The sequence below is a fragment of the Scyliorhinus torazame genome, chromosome 8, assembly GCF_047496885.1.
Source record: "Scyliorhinus torazame isolate Kashiwa2021f chromosome 8, sScyTor2.1, whole genome shotgun sequence".
NCBI lineage: Eukaryota > Metazoa > Chordata > Chondrichthyes > Carcharhiniformes > Scyliorhinidae > Scyliorhinus > Scyliorhinus torazame.
Window position 1 is genome coordinate 161,785,968 of NC_092714.1, and position 19,046 is coordinate 161,805,013.

General features: G+C 54.1%; 1 protein-coding gene across 2 annotated transcripts in view; it reads left to right on the plus strand.

Moving 5' to 3' along the window:
* LOC140428234 (uncharacterized) overlaps positions 1-19,046 on the plus strand; it is a 545,827-nt gene that overhangs the window by 219,577 nt on the left and 307,204 nt on the right. The window lies entirely within an intron of this gene.

Genomic DNA, 19,046 nt, shown 5'->3' on the forward strand with positions numbered 1-19,046 from the left:
TGTTGCATTGCTCCAGGTGTAGTGATATGCATCACTGTATATACACACGGGGTTAATGTAAATACACTACAACTAAGTAACCACGAGAAAGAGCACCAGAGATGTCATGACATGCAGACATGCAACCGATGGGTCATTAGAACAGGACACAACCAATGGATAATCAGGACACCCAGAGGTGGCATTGCCACAAGGGGGCACTACACGACCCATATAAAAAGGACAAGGCACACAGGCTCTGCCTCTTCCACCGGCAGAAACCAAGATAGCAGGGCCGGGCTGATTATCAGCAACATCACACCCTAGCACATGGGCGAGACCAAGCTTGTATAGTTAGCAGAATAGACTTGAGTTACTAGAGAGGCAGATTAGTAGAGTGTCGAACTCATTTAAGAGCATTGTTAATCATTCAATAAATACGTTAAACTTATCTCCGAGTCTGGAGCATCTTTCAGTAGAGCCTACGTCAAGTGGCAACTTATGTTACTAGCAATAACATAACACACACCAGGGTGCATTGCTCTATGCTGCATTATTCCATGCTGCTATGTTCCATGCTGTTATGTTCCATGTTGCATTGTGATGTCTGCATAGTTCTACGCTGCATTGTTTCATGCTGGTGTCTGGGGTTTTGCTGTATAACAGCAAAATGAGCTGCACTATCACTGAAACCCTACGAGACCCTTTAGCATCCCCGGCTGAGTAACCCTGGGCTGGATTCTCCGATTTTGTGCCGACGCCGGCGTGGGAACAGTGGCGTTTTATGACAGAAAAAATGGCCCAACAGCTGCACCGATTCAGCTACTTTAAAAGGGCTAGCACCATTGCCACGTGGAACACAATCAATTCCGAGCAAAACGCCGCCGGATTTGCCGGGTCATTAATTGGCGCACATGAGGCTCACACGCCTCAGCCGCACTTAAACGATCTATCCCCCCCACACACACCGTCCCAGTCAACAAGATGGCTGGAAGGAGAGCAGCGCCATGGTTCAGAGACGCTGAGCTGGACGCCATGGTTTAGAGACGCTGAGCTGGACACCCTCCTGGACGCCGTGGAGGATAGAAGGAAGACCTTGTACCTGGGCCCGGGAGGAAGGCCGCCACGCACTGCCATTCGCCGTCCTGGGCGAAGGTGGCAGATGCGCTCAGCGCTGTGGGAAACGTTGCCCGGACTGGCCAGCAGTGCCGGAAAAAACATCACAACCTCCTCAGTGCAGCCAGGATGGGTTGGCACACACCCGTCCCATACACCCGTAACCCTATCCTCCCCGCCCCCCCAGGACGGCTGAACCCCACCCTGCCCCACATGCCAGCACCCATGCCAGCCGCAATGGCCGGGTGTCCTGGCCACTGAGGCCACCATCTACCCGACCGCTGGGCTGCATGTGTCGGACCGTCTTAACGTGGCCAGCGGCCCGGAGGAAAGGGAAGTCATTGAAGTGGAGGTCGGCGGCGGGTGAGCAAGTGAGACCCTGCTTACTTGCGGATCCCCATGACACATGTGTGGAAACCCCCCCCCCCCCGCACACCCTCCTCAACCCACACCCCTGTGGTGAGCCACGTATGGCTGTTGTATATATTATTGTATTTACTCACTGTTACTGTTGTGTTGATGTTGCTGTTGGCTCCGGCTGTGGCTCTGCCCCTCTGAGAAGGTATATAACCCATCGATCCGGGACGGCCTCTCAGTGTGGGAGAAGCTACTGGTGGGCACATTCTAGCTGATTAAAACCACAGTTCTTGTTAACTACCGTTTCGACTGGATTGATTGGATTTAATCAGCTCCAATTTTTTAAATATGGAAGCAGTTTTAAAACCAGAACGCCTCGATCTTGACCCGCAGGCGCCGGAGTGTGGTAATATCAGGTATTGCAGTACCCGAGAGGCTGTAGACCATTGGGTAAGCCTAGCAGCTTACCATTGGCTGTTTGGTATGTGGCTCCGCCCTGACAGGCGGGGTATAAGAACAGGTGCCGTCCCAGCAGCCCTCATTCTGTACCGAAGATGCTGGGGAACAGATCAAGTCTATTAAAGCCTTCAGTTATGATACAACCTCGTCTTTGAGTTTAATTGATTGTGCATCAATTTAATAGACTACTCTTAAGCTGAAAGAATGGATCTCCGAATCAAGCAGGAGTGTCTACAACTCAGCCCCCACGCGGAGAACCTGGCGGCGATATTTAAGCACTGGCTGGCATGTTTTAAAGGCTACCTCGAGACAGCCAGAGGCACCCCCTCAGGAGAACAGAAACTGCATCTCCTGCACTCGAGAGTAAGTCCTGGAATCTTCTCCCTCATCGAGGAGGCGGAGGACTATGATAATGCGATCGAACTGTTAAAGGGACATTATATACGCCCTGTAAACCAGGTCTACGCACGTCACCTGCTTGCAAATAGACGGCAAAGCCCTGGGGAATCGCTGGAGGACTTCTACCGTGCACTGCTGGTGCTGGGCAGAAACTGTGGCTGCCCACAAGTTTCGGGCAGCGAGCACACACAACTTCTAATCCGGGATGCCTTTGTAGCAGGTATGAGCTCTTCAGAGATCCGCCAAAGACTTTTAGAAAAGGACACCCTGGGACTGAGAGAAGCACGGGCCCTGGCAGGGTCCATGGATGTTGCCTCCAGAAACGCGCAGTCCTATGCGCCCGACCGCGCAGCGGCCCCCTGGGTTGCGTGGCATCCCGCAGCGGCAGCCCCACTGACCTTCCCCATGTCCCTGCAGGCCTGCGCTGTAAGACGGCCCGCTAACTCTGTTGGGCCCCACTGTTTCTTCTGCGGGCAGGCGAAGCACCCCCGCCAGCGCTGACCAGCCCGCACCTCCACCTGCAAAGGGTGCGGCAGGAAGGGGCATTTTGTGGGGGTCTGCCAAGCACGAGCCGTGGCCGCGGTCTCCAACGACTCCGGACCGCCGCGGCAACCTTCCCCACAGGATTTTCCAGCTCATCAGAGACGCGGCCTCATACAAAGAGGCAGTGGAGCTGCTCAAATGACAGTTCGTGAGGCTGGTGAATGAGGTACTTGCTCGACACCTCCTGACCACCCGGCGTCAGTGCCAGGGTGAATCACTCGCTGAATACCTACGTGAACTGAGAAGTACTCGTCTGCAGTTGTAACTGCAGGACTGTCACAACGATCGAGCACGCGGAGCTGATGGTCCGGGACACCTATGTGGCAGGTGTCTGGTCCAGCTACATCCGGCAGCGGCTTCTAGAAAATGGGGCCCTCGACCTGGAGGAGACTGTGAAGCTGGCTACCTCGCTGGAAGTGGCCTTCCAGACCCTGGATGCCTTTCCATTCGACCACGCGGCATCCTCGGGGACGTCGGAGGCGCAGCCAAGGCGTGCCTCATTCCTACGCCGCGCGGCAGCCGTCCAGCTCCGGAGGACAATGCTGTTCCTTCTGCGGTCAGGGCCAGCATCCCAGGCAGCATTGCCCGGCTTGCAACTCCACATGTAACGAGTGTGACAAGAAGGGGCACTACGCAAAAGTATGCCTAGCTAAGCCTAAAAATCAAAATCAAAAACCAAAAGCCTGTCAAGCCCAGTCTGAGACTCACAGACCCCACAGCGTGGCATCGTGCCTGCCCGGAGCGCCCTCTGCTGACGCGTCACACGCCATGTGCAATCCATGGGGGCAGCCATCTTGTCTAATGTCATCAACATCAAACGCCATGTGCAATCCATGGGGGCAGCCATCTTGTCTGACATCATCGCGTCGAACGTCGAGTGCAATCCATAGGGGCAGCCATTTTGTCCGACTTAGTCGACGCTGTCATTTTGCGACCAGAACGACACTCATCGCCATCAACTCAGCTCCATTCAACTTGACCAGTCCCGGCCTTGCCATCTTCAAAGCTCGATGATGGCCATCAGCCTCAACGGGCAGGAGACGCCCTGCCTCTTCGACTCCGTGAGCACGGATAGCTTTGTCCACTCGGACATGGTGAGGCGCTGTTCCCTCTGATGCACAATCAATCACTACTGAAGCAAGATTGTAGTCCAATTGAAGGCTTTAATGAACAAATAGTTACCCCAGCAGCTCCGGTACAGAATGACTGCAGTGGATGGAACACAGACTCTTATGCTCCGCCTGCTGGGCGGAACCAGCAGGCAGGTTCTACCACTCATACTACAGTATAAGGTACATCCCACCTAGGTACCGCGATACCCCTAATATAGCCTACCGCATTCACCCCTGTTTAAAAAAGAGTCCGGTGGGTGGTGGTGGCAGAGGTTATAGCGGTCCCCTTCGGTGCCTTTACATGTAATACACATATTTACAGACAATTATTTACAAGGTCATTTTATAATGAAACTATCAGCCGGCGGTGATGCTGGCGCCGGCTCTGGCATCCGTGGCTCTGGGAGCGTGTCGTCTTCAGCTTCATCACGTCCGGATGGGGCCAGTAGGAGGACGGATCCTCCTGGGAAAGGGGGCTGCGGTGGTGTGCGCCGGTGAAAAAATGGTTGGGGTTGGTGGGGGTTGTGAGGATGGGGATGCAGCGGGGGCCAGATCCCGGAGGGAGACCGTGTCTTGTCGGCCGTCGGGGTGCGCCACATAGGCATACTGGGGGTTAGCATGGAGGAGATGTACCCTCTCGACCAGTGGGTCCGACTTGTGGGCCCGTACGTGTTTGCGGAGTAGGACGGGTCCGGGGGCTGCCAGCCATGTTGGGAGCGAGGTCCCCGAGGAGGACTTCCTAGGGAAGGCAAGGAGACATTCATGAGGTGTTTCGTTGGTAGTAGTGCACAGTAGTGATCGGATGGAGTGAAGTGCATCGGGGAGGACCTCCTGCCATCGGGGCACTGGGAGATTCTTGGACCGTAGGGCCAGTAGGACGGTCTTCCAGACCGTTCCGTTCTCCCTCTCTACCTGCCCATTTCCCCGGGGGTTGTAACTGGTCGTCCTGCTGGAGGAAATGCCCTTGCTGAGCAGGAATTGATGCAGCTCGTCACTGATAAAGGAGGACCCCCTATCGCTGTGTATGTAGGCGGGGAAACCGAACAGGGTAAAGATGCTGTGGAGGGCTTTAATGACGGTGGCAGCCGTCATGTCGGGACAGGGGATGGCGAAAGGGAACCGGGAGTACTCATCAATCAAGTTTAAGAAATATGTGTTGCGGTCGGTGGACGGAAGGGGCCCTTTGAAATCCACGCTGAGGCGTTCAAAGGAGTGGGAATCCTTCATCAGGTGCGCTTTCTCTGGTCTGCAGAAGTGCGGCTTGCACTCCGCGCAGATTTGGCAGTTTCTGGTTAATGAAAAAAATGAATGAAAATCGCTTATTGTCACAAGTAGGCTTCAATGAAGTTACTGTGAAAAGCCCCTAGTCGCCACATTCCGGCGCCTGTTCGGGGAGGCCGGTACGGGAATTGAACCGTGCTGCTGACCTGCTTGGTCTGCTTTAAAAGCCAGCCAGCCCTGTGCTAAACATCCCAGGTGAGGATCAGACGGGGTTCGTGAGAGGGAGGCAGCTCTTTTCAAACGTTACGGCCCTGACCTCCTCGATGGAGTAGGGCAGATTGTGGGTTTTAACAAAGTGGAAGAACCGGGTGACCCCTGGGTGGCAGAGGTTGTCGTGGAGGGTCCAGAGTCGGTCTACTTGTACACTGGCACAAGTGTGGCACAAGACAGGGCATCAGGAGTCTCGTTGAGCTTCCTGGGACAATACAAGATCTCGTAATTATAGGTGGAAAGCTCGATCCTCCACCGTAAGATCTTATCATAATTTTGCCCCGCTGTGCATTGTCAAACATGAAGGCTACCGACCGTTGGTCAGTGAGGAGAGTGAATCTCCTGCCGGCCAGGTAATGCCTCCAATGCCACACAGCTTCGACGATGGCTTGGGCCTCCTTCTCGACAGAGGATTGGCAGATTTCTGAGGCGTGGAGGATACGGGAGAAGAAAGCCACGGGTCTGCCCGCCTGATTGAGGGGGGCAGCCAGAGCTACGTCTGATGCATCGCTCTCGACCTGGAAGGGGAGGGACTCATCAATTGCGTGCATCGTCGCCCTGGCGATGTCTGTTTTGATGCGACTGAAAGCCTGGCGGGCTTCTGCCGATAGGGGAAAAACCGTGGACTGGATTAGTGGGCGGGCCTTGACGGCATTATTGGGGACCCACTGGTCGCAATAAGAAAAGAAGCCCAGGCAACATTTCAGGGCCTTGAGGCAGTGGGGGAGGGGAAACTCCATGAGGGGGCGCATGCGTTCGGGATCTGGGCCTATGACTCCATCATGCACTACGTAGCCGAGGATGGCTAGACGATCGGTGCTAAACACATCCTTGTTATAGGTTAAGTTAAGGATTTTTGCGGTATGGAGGAATTTGCGGATGTTGGTGTCGTGGTCCTGCTGGTCGTGGCCACAGATGGTGACATTTCGAGATACAGGAATGTGGCCCGCAAACCGTACCGGTCAACCATTCGGTCCATCTCCCGTTGGAAGACCGAGACCCAATTTGTGACACCAAAGGGAACGCTTAGAAAGTGGTAGAACCGCCCATCTGCTTCGAATGCAGTGTACTTGCGGTCGTCCGGGCGAATGGGGTAGGCTGATTTAAGGTCTACTGTGGAGAAAACCTTGTATTGCGCTATCTGGTTGACCATTTCAGATATGCAGGGGAGAGGGTACACGTCGAGTTGCGTATACCTGTTGATGGTCTGACTGTAGTCTATGACCATCCTATTGTGGTCAACCACTGTTGTACCTATATTAGAGGATGTACGGTAGAACCTGCACTACAGGTTCGCCTGTAGCCCCTGCCTGCTGGCTCTGCGGGAGGCGGGGTATAAATATGCGTGTTCTCCAGCTCGCAGCCATTTCGCCAGCTGATGTGGGAGGCCACACATCTGATCGCAATAAAGCCTCAGTTTGGATTCAACTATCGTCTTTAGTCCAATTGATCGTGCCTCAATTTATTGCTACCAGTTTCTAAGGATGGACCTCCATATTAAACCGGATCGCCTGCAGCTGGATCCGCACTCAAGCGACGCCAGAAAGGACTTCCAGCACTGGCTAGCTTGCTTCGAAGTATATATCAACGCGGCGCCAACCCCTGTTCCGGAGGCTCAGAAGATCCAGATTTTACATTCCAGGATGAGCTCCAAAGTCTTCCAGGATGCGTCGAACTACGCTGAAGCCATGACTCAACTCAAGGACAACTACGAGCAGAAGACGAACACGCTCTTCGCCAGGCACTCGCTCGCCACTCGCTCTCAACTACCTGGTGAGTCCATAGAAGACTTCTGGCGGGCCCTAGTCCCACTAGTCTGGGACTGTGACTGCCAGGACGTCACGGCCAAGGAGCACTCAGACCTCCTTATGCGGGATGCCTTTGTGACTGGAATTGGGTCAGATATCATGCGCCAGCGGCTCCTTGAAGGGGCTACGCGCGACCTCGCAGAGACTAAAACGCTAGCGCTCTCCATGACGGTCGCCCTGTGCAAAGTCCAGTCCTATGCCCCCAACCGCGCGGCCCACAACTCCTATGCTTCGTGGACCCCACAGACAAGCCGCCCCAGCGGGGGCGCTGCCCACCCAATATGCCTGTGCTACACGCCAGCTAGCGTCCCCGGGGGCCCCCGATGCTATTTTTGCGGCCAGCAAAAGCACCCCCGCCAGTGCTGCCCGGCCTTTGTAAGGCCTGCGGGAAGAAGGGCCACTTTGCCGCGGTGTGCCAGGCCCGCTCAGTAGCCGCTATCGCCCCCACCCCCCTTGGTCTCGGACAATGGGCGCCGCCATCTCCTCCTCCCCCCCCCCCCCCACAGACCACGTGCGACCTGTGGGCACCGCCATCTTCCCCTCTGCGCAACACGTGTGTTTAAGGGGTGCCGCCATCTTGTTCGGCCCCCACAATGTACGTTCCATGGACGCCGCCATTTTGTAACCCTCAAGATCTTCGGGCGCCGCCATCTTGTCTACCCCTCAGCACATGTGCACTACCGGCATTCCAGGACCGGAGCTCAATGGCCGCCCCATTACCCGATGACCAATCAAGGCTCGCCTCCATGTCAATCGACCAGTCTCGCCCACATATCCTGACCAACGCATCCACCAGCGTGAAAGTCAATGCCCATATAGCCTCCTGCCTGCTGGACTCCGGGAGACCCGAAAGCTTCGTACACCCGGATACAGTAAGGCGCTGCTCCCTCACAATACACCCCGCCGATCAAAAAATCTCCCTGGCCCCCGGATCCCATTGCGTAGCGATCGGGGGGTACTGTACGGTCACGCTCACGGTCCAGGGCGTAGAATTCCACGGCTTCCGCCTCTACGTTCTCCCTAACCTCTGCGCCACACTAATCCTCGGCCTGGATTTCCAGTGTAACCTCCAGTGCTTAACCCTGAAATTCGGTGGACCCTTACCACCCCTTACTGTGTGCAGCCTCGCGACCCTAAAGGTCGACCCACCTTCCGTCTTTGCCAATCTAACTCCAGATTGCAAACCAGTCGCCACCAGGAGCAGACGGTACAGCACCCAGGACAGGACCTTCATCAGGTCTGAAGTCCAGCGGCTGCTTCGGGAAAGCATCATCGAGGCCAGCAACAGCCCCCGGAGAGCTCAAGTGGTAGTAGTTAAAACTGGGGAGAAGCACCGAATGGTCGTGGACTACAGCCAGACCATCAACCGGTACACGCAGCTCGACGCGTCCCCCCTCCCACGCATATCTGACATGGTTAACCAGATTGCACAGTACCGGGTCTTCTCAACGGTAGACCTGAAATCCGCCTACCACCAGCTCCCCATTCGTAAATCGGACCGTCCATATATCACTACCTTAGGGTCCCCTTCGGCGTCACTAACGGAGTCTCGGTCTTCCAAAGAGAGATGGACCGAATAGTCGACCGGTACGGGTTGCGGGCCACTTTTCCGTACCAGACAACGTCACCATCTGCAGCCATGATCAGCAGGATCACGACGCCAACCTTGCTAAATTCCTCCACACCGCTACTCTCCGAAACCTCACTTACAACAAGGAGAAGTGCGTGTTCAGCACGAACTGCTTAGCCAGCCTCGGCTATGTGGTCTAGAACAGAGTTCTGGGGCCCGATCCTGACCACATGCGCCCCCTCATGGAGCTCCCCCTCCCCCACTGCCCCAAGGCCCTCAAACACTGCCTGGGGTTCTTTTCATACTAAGCCCAGTGGGTCCCAAACTATGTGGGCAAGGCCCGCCCACTCATACAGTCCACCCACTTCCCCCTGACGGCCGAGGCCCAACAGGCATTCGCCCAGATCAGAGCTGATATTGCCAAGGCCACAATGCACGCGGTAGATGAAACACTGCCCTTCCAAGTAGAAAGCGACGCATCAGATGTCGCCCTTGCTGCCACCCTCAATCAGGCAGGCAGGCCCTTGGCATTTTTTTCCCGCACCCTTCATGCCTCTGAAATTCTGCACTCATCCATCAAAAAAGAGGCCCAAGCTATCGTTGAAGCTGTGTGGCATTGGAGGCATTACCTGGCCAGCAGGAGATTCACTCTCCTCACTGACCAACAGTCGGTAGCCTTCATGTTCAACAACACACAGCGGGGCAAGATCAAAAATGATAAAATCTTGCAGTGGAGAATCGAGCTCTCTACCTATAATTACGAGATTATGTATCGCCCTGGCAAACTCAACGAGCCCCCAGACGCCCTATCCCGAGGTACATGTGCCAGCGCACAGGTAGACCGACTCCGGACTCTGCACGACAGTCTTTGTCACCCAGGAGTCAGACTGTTGTACCACTTCATTAAGGCACAAAATCTGCCCTACTCCGTCGAGGAAGTAAGGACAATCACCAGGGACTGCCAAGACTGTGCGGAGTGCAAGCCGCACTTCTACCGGCCGGACCGCGCACGCCTGGTGAAGGCCTCAGCGTGGATTTCAAAGGGCCCCTCCCCTCCACCGATCGTCACACATATTTCCTCAGTGTGATCGACGAATACTCCCGGTTCCCCTTCGCCATCCCATGCCCCGACATGACGTCTGCCACCGTCATTAAAGCCCTCAATTCGATCTTCACTCTGTTCGGTTTCCCCGGCTACATCCGCAGTGACAGGGGATCCTCATTCATGAGTGATGAGCTACGTCAGTTCCTGCTCAGCAGGGGTATCGCCTCCAGCAGAACGACAAGCTACAACCCCGGGGAAAAGGACAGGTAGAAAGGGAGAATGGGACGGTATGGAGGGCTGTCCAGCTGACCCTATGGTCCAGAAGTCTCCCAGCCTCCCACTGGCAAGAGGTCCTCCCTGATGCACTCCATTCCATTCGCTCATTACTCTCCACTGCCACTAACAATACACTGCATGAACGCCTTTTTGCCTTCCCCAGGAAGTCCACATCCGGGGTGTCGCTCCCGACGTGGCTCACAGCTCCGGCAACCGTGCTTCTCCGTAAACCTGTCCGACTCCACAAGGCGGACACGTTGGTGGAGAGGGTGCACTTGCTCCACGCAAACCCCCAGTATGCCTCCATGGCGTTCCCTGACGGCCGCCAGGACACCGTCTCCCTCAGGGACCTGGTACCAGCAGGTTCAACCCCCACACCACCCCTTTCGCCTCCTGCGCCACCGTCCCCTCCCCCGTCGCTCACAACAGCACCACCCCCCAGGACCGTACGCACCCCCCCTCTCCCCCCTGCCCACGGCCGTCGATGAAGAGGATTTCGGCACACTCCCGGAGTCACCTTCGACCACGTCAGCACCAACATCGCCGACACCACTTCGTTGCTCCCAGAGGAACATCAAGGCCCCGGATCGGCCAAACCTCTGACCGGTCCACCGGACGTCAATGGACATTTGTTTGGTTTGTAAATATTAGCTCATTATTGTTTACAGTTATCCACTACCCCGCCGGACTCAATTTTTAACAGGGGGTGAATGTGGTAAACCACTGTTGTACCTATATTAGAGGATGTACCGTCGAACCTGCACTACAGGTTCGCCTGTAGCCCCTGCCTGCTGGCTCCGCCCAGCAGGCGGGGTATAAATATGCATGTCCTCCAGCTCGCAGCCATTTCGCCAGCTGCTGTGGGAGACCACACATCTGATAGCAATAAAGCCTCAGTTTGGATTCAACTATCGTCTTTAGTCCAATTGATCGTGCCTCACCTATGTTTCTCCCCGGTCTTTACAACCACCACTTGAGCTCTCCAGGGGCTGTTGCTGGCCTCGATAATGCCTTCCTTTAGTAACCGTTGGACTTCCGACCTAATGAAGGTCCGGTCCTGGGCACTGTACCGTCTGCTCCTGGTGGTGACGGGTTTGCAATCGGGGGTAAGGTTTGCAAACAGGGAAGGGGGTGGATCTTGAGGGTCGCGAGGCCGCAGACAGTGAGGCGGGGTATGGGGCCGACGAATATGAACGTTAAACTTTGCAGGTTACACTGGAAGTCCAGTCCCAGGAGTGTGGCAGCGCAGAGATGGGGAGGACGTAAAGTTGGAAGTTATTGAACGCCACGCCCTGGACCGTGAGGTTGGCTATGCAGTATCCCCGGATCTCCACAGAGTGGGACCCAGAGGCCAGGGAGATCTTTTGTTTAATCGGGTGTACAGCGAGGGAGCTGTGTCTTACCGTATTGGGATGGATGAAGCTCTCCGTGCTCCCAGAGTCGATCAAGCAGGATGTCTTGTGCCCGTTGATGAGTACCGACGTCGTAGCGGTTGAAAGCGTTCGGGGCCGATACTGGTCCAGTGTCACTGAGGCAGGTTGTGGCAGAAGTTGAGAGATCTCGTCGGGTGATACACAGCCAACTGAGTCGGGGGCCTGAGACGTCATCCAAGGTGGCTGCCCCCATGAATCGCACATGGCCTGTGAGGAGAGGAATGGCAGCAGGCCCGGTTCACCTGTGGAGACAGCGGCGGCCGACCGGGCCTGGCATACTGCCACGAGGTGCCCCTTCTTCCCGCAGCCCTTGCAGATTGCGGATCGGGCTAGGCAACGTTGCCGGGGGTGTTTGCTTTGCCCGCAAAAATAGCATCCCCCCCCCCCCCCCCCCCCCGGGGTTCCTGGGTGCCGCACTGCACAAGCTTGTGGGGAATTTAAGGGTGCTTTGGAATCGGCCGCGGGTGGGGTCCACCCTGTCCATGCTGGTACCGCCCAGTCGCGAAGGTAGGCCTGGGCGTTGCGGGAGGCTACATCTAGGGAGTGCGCAAGTTTCCGTGCCTCTTTAAGCCCTAGCGTGTCATTTTCCAGCAGTCGCTGGCGGATTTTAGAGGATAGCATGTCCGCAACAAAAGCATCCCGTATTAAGAGTTCAGTGTGGTCATTGGCTAGGACTTGTGGACAGTTACAGTTTCTACCTAACACCAACGATGTGCGGTAAAAATCGTCCAGTGATTCCCCTGGGATCTGCCGCCTGGTAGCAAAAAGATGCCGAGCGTATACCTGATTCACAGTGCGGATGTAGTTCTCTTTTAACAAAGTCATTGCGTCCTCGAAACCGTCCGTGTCTTCGATAAGCGTGTAGATTTCTGGGGTCACCCTCGAGTGGAGGACTTGCATTTTCTGTTCCTCCATGGGGGTAGTCGGGGCCGTCCTGATGTACCCGTTGAAACATGCCAGCCAATGTTTAAAAGTTGCTGCTGCATTTGCTGCATGAGGGTTGATTTGCAGACACTCTGGCTTGATGCAGAGAGCAGCCATTCTTCAATTCTTGTTCATTAAATTGATGCACAATCAATCACTGCTGAAGCGAGATTGTAGTCCATTTGAAGGCTTTAATGAACAAATAGTTATCCCAGCAGCTCCGGTACAGAATGACTGCTGTGGGTGAAACACAGACTCTTATGCTCCACCTGCTGGGCGGAACCAGCAGGCAGGTTCTACCACTCATACTACAGTATAAGGTACACCCCACCTAGGTACCGCGATACCCCTAATATAGCCGACCACAACATCCTGCCTCTTCGACTCCGCGAGCACGGATAGCTTCGTCCACCCGGACATGGTCAGGCGCTGTTCCCTCCGGGTCCTCCCCATCTCACAAGTCATATCCCTAGCGTCCGGATCACACTCCGTGCAGATCCGGGGGTACTGCACCGCCAACCTGGCAATACAGGGCGTCGAATACGCCAATTTCAAACTCTACGTCCTCCCCATCTCTGCGCCCCTGTTCTACTGGGTTTAGACTTTCAGTGCAACTTCCGTAGTCTAACCCTGAAGTTCGGAGCACCCCTGCCCCCTCTCACCGTTTGTAGCCTCACGACCCTGAAGGTCACCCCTCCCTCGCTCTTCGCGAACTTCACCCCAGGCTGTAAGCCCGTCGCCACCCAGAGCAGGCGGTACAGTGCTCATGACAAGGCCTTCGTCAGGTCAGAGGTCCAGCGACTCCTGAGGGAAACGATCATTGAGGCCAGTAATAGCCCCTGGAGAGCACAAGTGGTGGTCGACAGGACCGGGGAGAAACACCGGATGGTCATCGACTACAGTCAGACGATCAACCGGTACACGCAACTCGATGCGTACCCCCTCCCGCGCATGTCTGACATGATCAATCAGATTGCGCAGTATCGAGTCTTCTCTACGGTGGACTGGAAGTCCTCGTACCACCAGTTCCCTATCCGGTGGGAGGACCGCCAATACACTGCCTTTGAGGCAGGTGGCCGTCTCTTCCATTTCCTCAGGGTCCCCTTCAACATCACCAACGGGGTTTCGGTCTTCCAACGAACGATGGACCGAATGGTCGACCAGTACGGGCTGCAGGCCACATTCCCGTACTTGGATAATGTTACCATCTGTGGCCATGGCCTGCAGGGCCACGACGCCAACGTTGAAAAATTCCTCCGGACCGCCCGACTCCTTAATTTGACATATACTAAGGAGAAATGCGTTTTCCGCACAACCCGGCTAGCCATCCTCGGCTATGTCGTGGAAAACGGAGTCCTAGGGCCTGATCCCGAACGCATGCAACTCTCCCTCCCCCACTGCCCCAAGGCCCTGAAAAGGTGCTTGGTGTTCTTCTCCTACTATGCCCAGTGGGTCCCCAACTACGTGGACAAAGCCCGCACACTTATTAACATAGAACAGTACAGCACAGAACAGGTCCTTCGGCCCTCGATGTTGTGCTGAGCATTGTCCGAAACCAAGATCAAGCTATCCCACTCCCTGTCATTCTGGTGTGTTCCATGTGCCTATCCAATAACCGCTTGAAAGTTCCTAAAGTGTCCAACTCCACTATCACAGCAGGCAGTCCATTCCACACCCTAACCACTCTCTGAGTAAAGAACCGACCTCAGACATCCCTCCTATTTCTCCCACCCTGAATCTTATAGTTATGTCCCCTTGTAACAGCTACATCCACCCGAGGAAATAGTGTCTGAACGTCCACTCTATCTATCCCCCTCATTATCATAAACCTCTATTAATTCGCCTCTCATCCTCCTCCGCTCCAAAGAGAAAAGCCCTAGCTCCCTCAACCCTTCCTCATAAGACCTATCCTGCAAACCAGGCAGCATCCTGGTAAATCTCCTTTACACCCTTTCCAATGCTTCCACATCCTTCCTATAATGAGGTGACCAGAACTTCACACAATACTCCAAATGTGGTCTCACCACGGTCATGTATAGTTGCAGCATAACCCCGTGGCTCTTAAACACAAGCCCCCTGTTCATCAACGCTAACATACTATAAGCCTTCTTCACGTCTCCATCCACTTGAGTGGCAACCTTCAGAGATCTGAGGACATGAACCCCAAGATCTCTCTGTTCCTCCACATTCCTCAGAACCCTGCCGTTGACCCTGTAATCCGCATTCAAATTTTTTCTACCAAAATGAATCACCTCGCACTTATCAGGGTTAAACTCCATCTGCCATTTTTCGGCCGAGCTCTGCATCCTATCAATGTCTCTTTGCAGCCTACAACAGCCCTCCACCTCATCCACTACTCCACCAATCTTGGTGTCATCAGCAAATTTACTGACCCACCCTTCAGCCCCCTCCTCCAAGTCATTGATAAAAATCACAAATAGCAGAGGACCCAGCACTGATCCCTGTGGTACACCGCTGGTAACTGGTCTCCAGTCTGAAAATTTTCCATCCACCACCACCCTCTGTCTTCTATGTGATAGCCAATTACTTATCCAATTAGCCAAATTTCCCTTTATCCCACACCTCCTTACTTTCTTCATCAGCCGACCATGGAGAACCTTATCAAACGCCTTACTAAAATCTATGTATACGAACGACATCCACTGCTTTACCTTCATCTACACACTTAGTTACCTCCTCAAAGAATTCAAGCAAATTTGCGAGGCAAGATTTACCCTTCACGAATCCGTGTTGACTATCCCGAATTAAGCTGCATCTTTCCAAATGGTCATAAATCCTATCCGTCAGGACCTTTGCTATTAACTTACCGACCACCGAAGTAAAACTAACTGGCCTATAATTACCAGGGTCATCCCTATTCCCTTTCTTGAACAGAGGAACAATATTTGCCACTCTCCAGACCTCTGGCACTATCCCTGTGGACAGTGAGGACCCAAAGATCAAAGCCAAAGGCTCTGCAATCTCATCCCTTGCCTCCCAAAGAATCCTTGGATATATCCCATCTGGCCCAGAGGACTTGTCGACCCTCAGGTTTTTCAAAATTGCTAATACATCCTTCCTCAGAACATCTACCTCCTCCAGCCTACCCGCCTGTATCACACATCCTCAAAAACATGGCCCCTCTCCTTGGTGAACACCGAAGAAAAGTATTCATTCAACGCCTCTCCTATTTCTTCTGATTACATGCACAAGTTCCCACTACTGTCCTTGACCGGCCCTACCCTCACACTGGTCATTCTTTTATTTCTCACATTAGAGTAAAACGCCTTGGGGTTTTCCTTGATCTGTCCCGCCAAGGACTTCTAATGCCCCCTCCTAGCTCTCCTAAGCTCTTTTTTCAGCTCATTCCTTGCTACCTTGTAACCCTCAAGCGACCCAACTGAACCTTGTTTTCTCATCCTTACATACTCTTCCTTTTTCCTCTTGACAAATTCAACCTCTTTTGTGAACCATGGTTCCCTCACACGGCCATTTCCTCCTTGCCAGATTTCCTGCCACTAAGTCCACCACTTTTTCCCCTGACGGCTGACGTCCGCCTGGTTTTCAACCGCACCAGATCCGAAATTGCCAAGGCCACGATGCACGCCGTGGATGAATCCATTCTGTTCCAGGTGGAAAGCGATGCGTCTGACTTTGTCCTGGCAGCCACTCTTAACTAGGCAGGGAGGCCTGTCGCCTTTTTTTCCTGTACCCTCCATGCCTCCGAAATTCGACACTCCTCTGTTGAAAAGGAGGCGCAAGCCATTGTGGAAGCTGTGCGGCACTGGAGGCATTACCTGGCCGGCAGGAGATTTACTCTCCTCACAGACCAACGGTCGGTTGCCTTCATGTTCAACAACACGCAGAGGGGCAAAATTAAGAACGACAAGATTTTGTGGTGGAGGATCGAGCTCTCCACCTATAACTACGACATCTTGTATCGCCCTGGGAAGCTCAATGAGCCCCCAGATGCCCTGTCCCGTGGCACCTGCGCCAACGCGCAGGCTGACCGGTTATGGGCTATCCACAACGACCTCTGTCACCCGGGGGTCACCCGGCTTCTCCACTTTGTCAAGGCCCGCAATCTGCCCTACTCCACAGAGGAGGTCAAGGCCATAACCAGGGACTGCCAAATCTGTGCGGAGTGCAACCTGCACTTCTATCCGCCAGACTATCGTCCAGACAAGGCCCACCTGGTGAAGGCCTCCCGCCCTTTTGAACGCCTCAGTATGGATTTCAAAGAGCCACTCCCCTCCACTGATCGTAACGTGTACTTTCTCAACGTTGTTGATGAGTACTCACGTTTTCTTTTCGCCTTCCCATGCCCTGATATGACCTCTGCCACAGTCATCAAGGCCCTGCGCAGCATCAACACCCTGTTCGGTTTCCCCACTTATATTCACAGCGATCGGGCATCCTCATTCATGAGCGAAGAGCTGCGTCAGTACCTGCTCAGTAAGGGCATCGCCTCGAGCAGGACTACCAGCTACAACCCCAGGAGAAACGGGCAGGTGGAGAGGGAGAATGCTACGGTCTGGAAGGCCGTCCTTCTGGCCCTACAGTCTAGAAGTCTCCCAGTCGCCTGCTGGCAGGAGGTCCTCCCTGACGCGCTCCACTCCATCCGGTCGCTGTTGTGTACTGCCACTAACGAGACCCCTCACGATCGTCTATTTGTCTTTCCTAGGACGTCGATCTCCAGGGTCTCGCTTCCTACCTGGCTCACGACTCCTGCGCCGGTACTCCTCCGGAAGCACGTGAGGAGCCATAAGGCCAACCCCCGCGAACCCTCAGTACGCATACGTGACACACCGCGATGGGCGGCAGGACCACAGTCTCCCTGGCCCCCGCGGGTACCCCTTTGCCCATCATCACCTCACCGCTTCCTTCTACCTCCCCATCTACCCCATCAACTGGTACCCCTGCGCCCACCATCACCTCACCGCTTCCTTATACCTCCCCATCTACCCCATCAACTCATCCGGGGTCCATTAGCACCGCCCCTGCGTCGTCACCCTGTCTGGGACCCTGTTGTGAGGATGACGTGCTCACGGAGTCAAAGGTCTCGACGCCAGCGCCTACACAGCTGTACTACGGGAGGACACCTCAGAGGGCAGTGAGGCTATATGGGTAGAGATCAGGAATAAGAAGGGTGCAGTCACAATGTTGGGAGTTTACTACAGGCCTCCCAACAGCCAGCGGGAGATAGAGGAGCAGATAGGTAGACAGATTTTGGAAAAGAGTAAAAACAACAGGGTTGTGGTGACGGGAGACTTCAACTTCCCCAATATTGACTGGGACTCACTTAGTGCCAGGGGCTTAGACGGGGCAGAGTTTGTAAGGAGCATCCAGGAGGGCTTCTTAAAACAATATGTAGACAGTCCAACTAGGGAAGGGGCGGTACTGGACCTGGTATTGGGGAATGAGCCCGGCCAGGTGGTAGAAGTTTCAGTAGGGAGCATTTCGGGAACAGTGACCACAATTCAGTAAGTTTTAAAGTGCTGGTGAACAAGGATAAGAGTGGTCCTGTGGTGAATGTGCTAAATTGGGGAAGGCTAATTATAACAATATTAGGCGGGAACTGAAGAACATAGATTGGGGGCGGATGTTTGAGGGCAAATTAACATCTGACCTGTGGGAGGCTTTCAAGTGTCAGTTGAAAGGAATTCAGGACCGGCATGTTCCTGTGAGGAAGAAGGATAAATACGGCAATTTTCGGGAACCTTGGATAACGAGAGATATTGTAGGCCTCGTCAAAAAGAAAAAGGAGTCATTTGTCAGGGCTAAAAGGCTGGGAACAGCCGAAGCCTGTGTGGAATATAAGGAAAGTAGGGAGGAACTTAAGCAAAGAGTCAGGAGGGCTAGAAGGGGTCACGAAAAGTCATTGGCAAATAGGGTTAAGGAAAATCCCAAGGCTTTTTACACGTACATAAAAAGCAAGAGGGTAGCCAGGGAAAGGGTTGGCCCACTGAAGGATAGGCAAGGGAATCTATGTGTGGAGCCTTTGTTTAAGAAGGGTAGCAAAGATAATCCAGGGAACTACAGGCCGGTGAGCCTTACTTCAGTGGTAGGGAAATTACTGGAGAGAACTCTTCGAGACAGGATCTACTCCCATTTGGAAGCAAATGGACGTATTAGTGAGAGGCAGCACGGTTTTGTGAAGGGGAGGTCGTGTCTCACTAACTTTGATAGTTTTTCGAGGAGGTCACAAAGATGATTGATGCAGGTAGGGCAGTGGATGTTGTCTATAAAGACTTCAGTAAGGCCTTTGACAAGGTCCCTCATGGTAGACTAGTACAAAAGGTGAAGTCACACGGGATCAGGGGTGAGCTGGCAAGGTGGATACAGAACTGGCTAGGTCATAGAAGGCAGAGAGTAGCAATGGAAGGATGCTTTTCTAATTGGAGGGCTGTGACCAGTGGTGTTCCGCAGGGATCAGTGCTGGGACCGTTGCTGTTTGTAGTATATATAAATGATTTGGAGGAAAATGTAACTGGTCTGATTAGTAAGTTTGCAGACGACACAAAGGTTGGTGGA